Consider the following 11,690-nt stretch of genomic DNA (forward strand, 5'->3'; position numbering starts at 1 on the left):
TGCTCCTGTGCACCCCCCCCCCGCCCGCGGCGTGCTTTTTTTTTTTTTAAAAAAAATTTAAGAGTGTGTGTGTGTGTGTGTGTGTGTGTGTGTGTGTGTGTGTGAGTGTGTGTGTCCAAAAAACTAGAAAAGGGCATCAGATCCTCTGGAGCTATAGTTATAAGCACCCAATATGGGTGCTCTGCTCTTAAGCACTGAACCATCTGTCCAGGCCCAGTGCCAGCTCTTTGAATCTTTTGTTTACCATTGTTTCCATTCTCAATGCCCAGAGATTGGTCAGTCTGAAGAGCTGCCATTCAGGGACCTGCTCATGTTGACTCATAGAATTCTGCCCCACTGTCAGGTACCTGGAGTTGACCCTCCCTCGTATCTCAGGTTAGCATTAGTCCTGTGTGGCTGTTCTTTGTGTCCTCACTGTGCACTGAAAAGCCTAGCCATGTCCTGTGCTGTAGTGGAACCTTGCTCCTCTCTCACTAAATCCACTGATTCTCAAATTGGAGTACCTGGCACCATCAGTATCACCTGAAGCTTGTAGACACACAGACTGTCAGCTCTGACCCTGGACTTGTCAGAAATTCTGGGCTGGGTCCTAGTGAGCTGGGTCTTATCAGACCCTCAGGTGATCCTCATACATGGAGACACGAGATTCTCTACCGTAAATCCAGAAAGTTCTTCACACTCAACAGTTCCAAGACATATCACTTTATTCTGACAATATCATGATCCTCTGGGGGGAAGGAAAGTTGGTGTTCCAAGATTCTGCCTTGACACCATCCTTGGACCCTCTGGGACCTTGAACACTGTAGGAGGTTGGTGATGGGGGGAGGGGATGCAGGGAGAGAGGGAGCAGAGACAGCAGCCCAAAGATGTGCACTTGTGCTTTTCCTGGGAGTTGTTTGGACCTTGGCACTCAATGAGGGATCGACTTTCAGGATGAAGAAATAAACATGCTCTAAGGAAGCAACTGACTCTCTGCAGTTGTGATACATGCTCTTGCCTCCTTAGACCAACTTCAGCCTCTATAACTCTTGAGAGATTCTGTCTTTGGCAAGGGGCCATGACCATCAATACTGCCTCTGGGTGCATCTGTCCCCATCAGCTACTTACTGACCGAGGCCAGGGGATAAATTGTTGTGCTGAGGTCTGTCTGGGGCAGAGAGTTCTGTGTCATGATTACTGACCTGCATGACATCTTCCTCTGACAATGGCACATCACAGTGCCCCATGCATTAACCCAAACACCTGCCCAATAAGAATGGGGTGATTAGCCAGCCATGACACTACCATTTGCCCTTCACAGAAGTCATGTGCATGAAGCGTCATACATTTTACCCTCAGGTGCCTGTCGACTTTGGAACTCTCAGATGCCTGCATGCTGGGAACTGACCATTTGTGCCCACCAAGTGGCTAGAAGGCTGAGAAAGATCTGATGGCCTTTAGTGTGCTGTCTTCACCTGTCATAACTCCTCATGGGAGTTGGTTTGAGCAGTATGGGTTCCTAGGAGGGCCCTTCACACAATAATTTCCAAGTTCTCTTCTCAGGACAGACCCAGGCTCTGTGGCAGGAGGCAGCTCTGATCTTCAGCTCTGAGTTCTAGATGCCACAAAACTCCATCACTGACACCTCAATTGTCTGGGACAGACAGAAGAGCCACCAGCTTTGTCTGTGGATAGGAGGGGAGTCTAGAGCGCCCAGGAAGACATCAAGGTAGGGGAAGTGAGACTGTTGAGAGCTGGTGCTGGGCTGTCAGATGGTGGCGCACCTGGCAGGGATGCCATCTGACTGGTCCAAGGAGGCTGAGTCCAGGGTAGGAGTCAGGACTGGAGTTGCTCATATGGAAAGTAGGAGCTGGTGGTGGATGGTATCCAAGTGAGAGCTTCCAAAGACAGGGTGGCCAGTTAGTGAGGAATATCTTCATTTGTGGGGTCTAGGGGATGAGACTAACAGCGATGGAGAGAGATGAGGAGGAGGATACTGAGAAACCCATCAATGACACATCTCCAAAGTGGAGGAATTGGCCAATCACTGAAAATGTCACTGAGAGTGAAGAAGATGGAACTGACCATGAGCCGGGTGTGTGTGTTGAGATCTGGTTATGCCTGGATCTAAGTTACTCCATATTGTATAAAACAGTTGTTTTCAGGCTGTGCCTTACCCTGGGAGATTCCATTTTATAAGCAACTTTTGACTCCATTTTGAGGGAGAAGGAGTCTTACAGCAAGAAGAACCAATAACTGTATCATTTATCAGGCACCACAGATCCAGCACACACTGATAAATTTATTTATAGGAAGGGAGCCACCCTATAAGTTTATCAGGGTGAATTGAGACATGAGTGGAGGATTAAAATCCTATTGGGGAAACTAGGCTCAAGAACTGGATGTGCCAGACCAAGAAAAGGGTATGACTCCCTTACCTGGACCCTATAGAATGATGAATACCTAACACTGCAATGGCATAGCCCTGCACCAACCTGTCATCATGGCCCTGCACCAACCCATCACATGATACCTGGAGCATGTGTCAAGGACTGAGGACTGCCTGCCTGATTGTTGCTGCAGCTTTGTCTCTGCTAGGCCCACTGCTGTTAACAAGGCCTACTCTACTGCTTTTCTCTCCGCATGTTTGCCCATCTGGACCTGATCTGCCATTTCCTGCTTCTGCCTGCGTTTTTTGCTTTCAGATTCTGACTCAGCCTTTTACGTCAGAGCTGACCTCTGCAGTTTCACTCTCCAACCTGACTCCAGCAGCTAAACCAGCAGTTTCTACTAGCAGCTTCCTCCTAGTACTGATCTTATCAATATATTCCCTCTCACCTGGCCCTGCTTGAAGAATCTTATCAATACAGACTCTTTCTCAGCTCACTTCTGAAACCTGACTGAACTCTGCTGTAACCTCTTTAACTTGTATTCATTCTGTAACGCACATATATGTACATCAAAATAGATATATCTACTGTGTATTGTGTGGTCAGTCTGAGAGTTAATATTAGGAACTAAGATTGCAATAAAAGAACCTGCATTCGCCTTGGCGAGGTTACCAAGGCAGGAATATTACATGACAAATTGCTGTCATTGGAAATGTTAAATATTGTGAATTTATTGTCATTTAATAAATTCTGACTTTGTGGGAAGACACAAATGTATTTGGATCTGCTCATGACATTGGTAGATGACTACCTTCCTTCAGTCAAGGACCCTGCTCAAGGTCCCAGAGTGCAGAAAGGGCTCCAGAGATGCCACTTGCCACCCTCACAATGGTTCCCTTCCTCTCTGGGGACAGCTGCACTTAGGGGAAATTTAAACAAGAGCAAAAGATGCACCTACTGGAGTCTGTCCAGGGAACTAGGCATCTCCTGTTCCCAGCTCTGCAGCTCTGTAATAATTGGCTCCACAGCCTCCTCTATATCTAGCTGGTTAGCAGCTATGCCCATGCCTCCTACTGCTTTTCCAGCTCTCTGGGCTTCCCTAGGTTAGTCCCAGGGGAGTGGCTGTCCTCCCTCTTCTCTTTCTACATGCTGTGGATGGCCAGACATCTTCCCCAGCACACAGCATTCTCCCTCTTACCTGACCCTGCTTGAAGAATGATTTCCCAGGTGGTATCCCAGGAGGCAGCTGCCAGTTGCTACAGCTCTGTGTTAAGCTGGTACCAAAGCTGGGAGGAGGCTGGGGCAGGTTGGACTGGAGTCAGGTGGGGTGGTGGCCTTCTCAGCCCAGGTTGATGGAGTGTTGACCTGGAGGCTGGAGCTCCAGCAGTCACAGTGGAACTTTGGGGGTAAGGCGGGGAGCGCAGAGAGAATGTCAAACATGGAGGACACCCTGGAGACAGGACAGAGGAGGCCCTTCCCTCTCAGTGGTGAACATATGACCAGCTCTGGATTGCAAGCTCCACCCTGATTTGTGAGGGATGCAAGCTTCAGTCCTGTCTCAGCCTCTGTGACTTGGGTTCTCAGTCACTTATTCTATCCCTGTCCCACCTGTCACTTGAGTGTTTCCTTGTGGTCTGTGGGTTGACTGTAGAGGGCAGCTCCCCCCTAGCTGGAATTCAGCTGCATCCCTCAGCATGCAACCCATCCACAGTGTCCTGTGGTCATCCCCTCAGCATGCAGCATGCCCACAGTCCCCTGTACCTATCCCTCAAGCATGCAGTATTCCCACAGTCCCCTCTGACTCTTCCCTCAGTGTGCACTGCACCCATAGTCCCTTGAGGCCCTGCCTTTGGCTGGATGGCAGATGCCGATCTCTGGCCTCTGAATTCTGAAGGCTGCAGGGGCTGCTGTGATGTGGAGTGCTGATCTCTGGCTTAGAGCCTCCCTGCCTCTGGCCTAGTCCGGTGTACTCCCTGCTTACCCAGGGTATCCATCCAGCCCCTGCCATCAAGGGTGTTGACATAGGAGCAAAGTGAGGAGCGAGGCTGCAGCAGATGGTGTCCTGGGTGGTGCTCTGTCATTTGCCAGCCTCCAGGGACAGCTGAGTCACTTGCCTTACCCGCTGCCTGCAAGCTTCCTCCCAGAGCACATGTACTAGAGAAGCAGTTGGGTGGCAGTAGGGTGCCAGTGGTTGTACCAGCTGTCTGTCTCTGCTTTTCTTCACCTGCCCTGGCAGTGTGTTGGCTTGAGTTGATGTCATCCACCCCTTCTGAAGCTTGGCTGAAAATTGGAGGCTTTGGGAGGAAACTTGGTTGCCCATATGAATGCACAGTTTCTTTCGGGGCAGTATCTTCTGACCACCTCAGGCTCACACTGAATGTTGCTAAGAAGGTGCAGGTAATGATGGGGCTGCACCCCTCAGCTGCCTCTCCTCGTCTCCCCACTGTCCCATGTGGGGAGCTAGCCTTTGGTCACACATCCTGTCCTCTCTGTGTGAGACTACAGATTTCCTGACTGGCTTCCAGACACTGCACTGCCCTAGCCACACAGCCCTGCACAGGTTTATATTTTTGTTTTTCAGTTCTGGAGATGGAACCCAGAGCCTCCTGTGTGCTTAGTGCTGATTTAAACCTCCAGCCTCTGAGGGTTTGTTTTTTATATGAATCATATTTTAGCTTTGTGCCAATATCTCAGTTTATTATTTTTAAACTTAGAAAAGCAGATGCTTGAGCAAGTTTCCAAGCAGCCCATGAACCTACAAGGTTGGTTTCTTTAAATTTGCTTTCAGTTCTCCAATGATATGACTCTACTCTGGCCTGAGTCCAGCGTTCTGCCCCATTATTTTCTGATGTGTCTCTATATTCCCCAGTATGCAGCTGCCAGTCATTGCAAGGCTATCTGCTGTTTTTGAAAACAACTTCTTATTGCAAAAACATATTTACTGTAGAAAAAAAAATTAGTCTACACAAAAAGAAAGAAAAATTTAGTCTACAACACAAAGGGGAGAAAAATCCCCACAATCCGATCTAGTGATGGCCTTTCTTGTCTGCTGACTGCCCACTCCAGGCAGGCCTTCTTTGAGACTCTTCCACTCAGAGAACAGCTCCAGCTCGTGACATATCTCTAGTCACCTCAGGGCACTATTCCTGGAGGAGCCCAACCCAGTAGCTGTCCAGAGCAACACTGAAGAGTAAATAAGGAGTTGGCATTGATCCTGTGACTCTGGAGACAGGAGCCCAGCAAGTTGGTTCACCTGGACATGTTTTGGTGCAGGTCTTTGGTCACACATCCTGTCCTCTCTGGCTACAAGGTAGGCTACAGGTGTGGGCAAGTATGCACATGAAAGTGTGTGCACAATGCATCCCAGTATAACTTTTCAAATGGAGACAGCTGGCTCTGTGACACTTTATTGTGACTTGTGATTGTTCAGTAATATGATGTGATTTTGTCTTCAAGTACCTAGACATCTTCCTTTGTCAAGAGTGGCTTCCCTGGAGGAGATCAGAGTTGCCTGGGGTGGCTTCACTTGCCTGGTGATCCTTTGGTTTCTGAGTTTTTACCTGTCTGAGGTGATGCTGTTGAAGTTGAAGTGACTATGTGTTTTCCTGCTATAAAGAGCTGTTGGTCTTTGTGAGCATCAGGCTTGGTGACCTCATTGAAAACTAGGTTCAGGTCTAAGATTTCTTACTGTGTCAGGCTGTGACTGGTCACTCAGGAAGGACAGGCTGATGCATATTGCTTACCAGAGGACAGCAGTGCCTGTCTCCCCACAGCAGGGCCTGCTTTGGGAATCAGTGGGATCCTGTCTCCAGAGTCACAGGATCAATGCCAACTCCTTATTTACTCTTCAGTGTTGCTCTGGACAGCTACTGGGTTGGGCTCCTCCAGGAATAGTGCCCTGAGGTGACTAGAGATATGTCACGAGCTGGAGCTGTTCTCTGAGTGGAAGAGTATCAAAGAAGGCCTGCCTGGAGTAGGCAGTCAGCAGACAAGAGAGGCCAAAACTAGATAACTGTGACAGCTGTTGGATCTCTGTGGATCAGCTCAGCGACCCCTCAGGTGACCTCCTCTGCCGTTCTGGCTACTAGTGGTGGAATTCAGGAGCCCATGCCTAGTCTGAGCACCCCTTGCCAGCATTAGCAGTCAGACATGGAGAGGAGCCTATAAGACCACTGCTAAGTACCTACTGTGTACAAACCTGCTGCCAGGTCATTACCAAGCACCAGATAATCCTGTAATCACTGGTCACTGCCACATAAGGTGTTAGTGCCAGGCCACCATGAAAGGGTTACCATGCATATCTACAGGGCCAGGATACTGCTGAGTTCTATGTCCATCCATATTTCAGATCTCCAGGACTCACACCCTGGCTGTCTCTACTTGTGTGCCAGCCTGTGGAGGAAAACCTGGATTCTGATCTACTATGACCTATTTTTGAGGAGCATCCCCATCCATCTAAACATGGAGTATGGTCACATCTTGAGCTGACCAAAAAAGATACATACATATATTCAAAATCTACCGTATTCTAATTCTGCATCTGTAGCAACTGTCCAACATCTGCTAAACTATTTCACAACTGTGCTTCCATTCAGCCTGAAGTCCTCCTTTCCTCTCCCTGGAGGGCAATGTCTGGGTGCACTGGCTTTTGTCCATCAGCTCCTCCTTCCCACTGGTCTACAATGATGCTGTGGTAAGCCAGTCCCTATGACCTGATGGGTGGAGACAGCTAAAACTAATTTGATCAAATGCACTTGGTTTTCCCCTGCAAGGCCTCTGGGACTGCCCTGGAGGGAATGAAGAGCCTTTTGTCCAATCTTGTCCTCTCTGATCAGCCTAACAGTTTTCAAAAGGCCAGGTGTGACCTAGCTCCCCACAGCCTCATTGCCTCTAGAAAGCCTGCAAAAGGAAAGAGGGGATCTCAGAGAAGATACTTCAAAGAAGCCATGGAGGATTTGGAAATCAATGGAGCTATAAGTGGTGACCATTTTCTTACCACTTGGATGAAAATAAGACAGATTAAAGCAGGGTGCATACCTGGGAGGCACTGTGTAGGAAGGGTGGCCCATTGCTGCATGCAGAGAGTCATTTGGCTGTGGACCCCATTGGCTGAATTTAAAGGTCACATGGGGAGATTCAGCTCTCCTGACTTACAAAGCCCCACCCTGGCCCCAGGACCTCTGCAAGCCAAAAGAGGACCCTCTTTCAAGGTCTCCAATAGGCTATGGTCTCTTTGAGGACCACTGGAGTTCACTTCCCACCAAGGCAGGTAGGGATGGCCCTTCCTCCCTGGGCTACTGGCTTTGCTAGTAGAGCTCAGAAGGCATCCTCTTCTTGGAGCTCTCATTTTCCTTGGCCCAATCCTGGATGGGCCTGAAGAGTGACATCTGTCTGTTGGCCACTCAGTCTCCATGCCTCTCTTCCATATCTGGGTTTCTATTTCTGTATGGAGTCTCCACAGCCCAGAAGGCTAGTGTGACTCTGTTATGGCCTCTGGGACTGTGGTCCTCACCTTTGCTGGGGTAATGACAGTGTCCATCTGGCTATAGTGACTAGTTCACAGATGAGTAAGCTATGAAACTCTGGGCTGAGACAGAAACAACCTTGGACATCACCTTAGATCACTGGGAAGAGGGAGCAGACCTTTCTCAAGGGCTTTGAATCATGACTTAAGGGATAGTAAGGCTGGAGATGCAGATCAGAGCTTCTCTAAGAGGTAAGAAGCCAAAACAGAGAAGGACAGATACACTGTGCACTGGTGGTGCCACTTGGTCCTTAGATCAAGCCAGGCCTGAAGCCTACAATTTTCTAGGTAAGCAGACCATGATGTCTCTTCTCACTTGGCTGGCTTGGCTCAGCATGCTGTTGCTCATGAACAAAATGGCCTTGACAGATGTACTGGCCAGCAGGTCCCCCTGAGCCAGCTGGATCAGGCTCTACCCATCCCTGGTTTCCTTGCCTCTCATGCTCCATCTCCTCTTAGAGATCAGATCACTGAGAGAGACCTTAAGAAGTAGCCTGCAGAGAGCCAGATGGCTTGGTTCAAATCTTGGCCCTGCCACTCATGAGCTGTGTAAAGGTAGGTAATTCCTATCCATGTGTGCCCAACATCGTCATGCACAGTATAGCAATGGCAAACACAGAGTTTATCAAGCCGTGTGTGCCTAAGCTGGACCAAATGGGCAAGCGTATTTGAGGTGGTGGGAAGCCGGCACAGATAGAGCTCCATCAGTGTCACCTGCTACTATGACAACAGTATTTGTATCCAAGGAATCTAAGGAGTCTGTATCCTTCCATTCCAGGAACTTTGTACCTGCTGGTCTCTTGCCTGGAATGCAGCTTCCTTTGGCTCCATATGCTGTAAGTACCAGTTCCCTCAATCTTGTTATGTGCTCCGCAAATGGTAGCATTTCCTGTCCAGATATCCACTATCACTTGCAACTCTGTCTGTAGAGTATATTTCCTTCTTGGAATCTTTTTCTGGGCTGTGAACTTGAGGGCAGGGGATGAATCTGATTTGCTGATTTGTATCTTTAACGCCAAGAACAGAGTCCAGTCTCTTGAGTGATTCATGCTGATGGAAGTCAAGCTGGATGGCCACTCAGGGGCCACATCTTTACTTGGCTGTGGCTGACATCCCAGAGGCTCTGGGACTGCTGTGAAGGACAGCAGGTCCAAAGCAGACAGATCCCTGATTGTCCCTCAGGGCTGAAGCAGGGTGTGTAGAGACACTCTCCCATGGCCATCTTGAGGACTTGGATGGCCATAAACTGATCACTCACTGGGGGTGGGGTGCCAGCAGTTGGGCACACTCAACACCTGTAAGTGGGGACAGCGCTGCACCAAGGCTGTGCTGGGCATGCAGGCCACTTTGCATATACACAAGGATACAGTAAATGAGCTGTAACAAACAGTAACTACACTCTAAGAGGATCTGTGTCCCTCTTCCTTCTAACTCCGTTTGTGAGCTTGTAATTAACACAATGGCAGCAGTCACTGAAAAGACCATGCACAGGAGGTGAGGGATGGTGATGGTGTTGGAGAGGCTGGCCGCTCACAATTCAGGGAATTGCAAGTCAGTTTTGAACATGAGCTTTGTTCTTGAAAACTGAAATCAACTTTGATGTCTTTTGAGAGCCTTAATCATTTTTAATTCACACAGAGCCTCCTTCCCAGCTCTCCATGCTCCTCAGAGAGCATCATGGACAGGTGAAAGGCTGGGAAGGGAGCTGAGGGAGAGCTTAGGCAGAGCTGCTGTAAGGGATGGTCTAACTCCCAAGCTTGTCCCATAGAGCACTGCCATGAAGGCATCAGGAATCCATATGCAGAAGGTGGCATGCCAGAGTTGAGGCAGAGGTGTTTGAAAGGGGTTGTCACCTGCCAGGGAGCCTGAAACCCAGGCTGTGCTGTGCCCACAGGCCACCATCTCTGCTAGGGTTGGGCCCCTGGTTCCTGGGTTCCAGTTGCAGCCTGGGACTTTGGTCAGTGTCAGGCATCAGACCACTTTCAAATATGAGGCTTTCTCTGGACTGTGAGTCTTCCCCTGGTTCTGATACTCTGTGTATGCAGCATGAAGAAAGGATGGAGAGTGCGGGCTCACATCATCTTATCCTAGGTGGGTGGTCCCCTAGGAGCCTTGCTGGATGACGCACACACTAGGAACAGCTTCTTCACTGTTTCCACCTTGGCTGTTCATTGGCTGTCATATGTACTGGCTCACAGTAGAAGTTAGGTTATGGGTGAAGAGCAAATGCACTACACTGTGTAGTCCAGGGGCAGTGTCCCCTTCTGCTTCTTTAGCAGCCCCTCACAGTATCTCTGGCCTCATCATTTCTGAGTTCTGGGATGGGTGCAATACAGAGGAGTAGTCTCTTACCTGATTCCTGAAGGTGCCTGAGCCTCCTGAATCCTGGACACCCACAACCAATCCAGCAATTACACCAACACAGTCAAGGCCTGCTTCTTATGGGCAGAGGCATCAGGGCAGTCAGGGCAGTGTGCTGTAACCTGGAAGATTTATGAAGCAAGTCTATGTGGACTGTCCATGTAAGCTCTTTTTTTAAATCTTAGAGATAAAGGCTTCACCAAGATATTTATTACACTTGAGGAGCTAGAAAAAGCAGTAGATTTAGGAAGGCTATTTTATTTAAACTTCTTGGTGTTCTTCTCTGGAAGATTGAAAGGATGATTTATTGTGATGTCCATACACCAGAAGGCTTAGTGCAGCTCAGCAGAGCCCATTTCTTTCTGGGGACTAAGCACCAAGCCAAGCCCACTGTCCTTTCTGCCCCACCCTGGTTTCCAGGTCTTCTGGTGCTCCGGACAAAAAGGATGATTGACCCAAAGCTGCTCCTTCTTGGAACCTGGAGCTACAGGCAGCCATGCATTTGGTAAACTTGTGGTCTCTGCGATCTAGGTGTGGCTGTCCCATAGTGTTCTGTATGGAGATGATCCATGTATCCCTAGTGAGCATGGTCTCTGTGGGTGTTTCTCACACACTGCTGTTAGGTGACAGTTTTCTGCCTGTATGCATGTTACCTCAGTATATATCCCATGGATGCATGTGTCATCTCCATCACTGAGAATGCGTCCTATAGATGTGTGTGTGCATGTGTGTGTGATCTCCGTATGTATACCATCGAGTACATATCCCATAGGTGTCATTTGTGTTGGTTGGTATAACAATCACTTCTGTATTGGTTACTTTCTGTTGCTGTGATAAAACAGTTTTATTTTGGTTACAGTCCCAGAGGGCTGGAGTTCATCATGGTGAGAAAGGCATGGCATGCTAGCAGGTGCAGGAAGCTGGCTTGTTACATTTCATCATCTTCATATAGGAGGGAGAGGGAGGGGGAGGGAGAGGAAGAGGGGGTAGGAGGAGAGGGGCAAGGCTAGGAGAGAGAGCGAGAGAGCAAGAGAGCAAGAGAGAGAGAGAGAGAGAGAGAGAGAGAGCAGGAAGTGGGGCAAGGCTAGAAACTCTTGAAACTCACCCCCAGTGATTTATTTCCCTCATTAAGGCTGCATGGCCTAAAGGTTCCATAACCTCACCCAACAGTGTCACCAGCTGGGGATCAAGTTTTCAAATCCATAAGCCTATGGGAGACACTTCTTTTTTTTAAAAATTATTTATTTACTAACCACATGATTAGCAGAAGCATTTCATTACAGAATTAACATAGTCAATAACAATTTCCAGAGCAAAGATGCATTTCTTTAAATATTGGCTGTAAATTTTTAGGTTTACAGTTGAATTAATACAGTTATACAATATTGAACTCAGTATAAACCCTATAAGACATAAAATTGAATGAGGTTTTAACC

At 48.5% G+C, this 11,690-nt stretch overlaps 1 long non-coding RNA gene across 1 annotated transcript in view; it reads right to left on the reverse strand.

The window, feature by feature from the left end:
• Window positions 1-4,485, reverse strand: part of LOC103750613 — a 5,554-nt gene extending 1,069 nt beyond the window's left edge. Inside the window, exons 1-2 of the long non-coding RNA XR_607988.2 lie at window positions 4,351-4,485; window positions 3,568-3,819 (exon numbers count right to left, since the gene is read on the reverse strand). This is a non-coding gene — a long non-coding RNA (uncharacterized LOC103750613). The remainder of the gene's footprint in view (window positions 1-3,567; window positions 3,820-4,350) is intronic.
• Between the last annotated feature and the right edge of the window lie 7,205 nt (window positions 4,486-11,690).

Source organism: Nannospalax galili, unplaced genomic scaffold (genome assembly GCF_000622305.1).
Source record: "Nannospalax galili isolate Female #2095 unplaced genomic scaffold, S.galili_v1.0 scaffold566, whole genome shotgun sequence".
NCBI lineage: Eukaryota > Metazoa > Chordata > Mammalia > Rodentia > Spalacidae > Nannospalax > Nannospalax galili.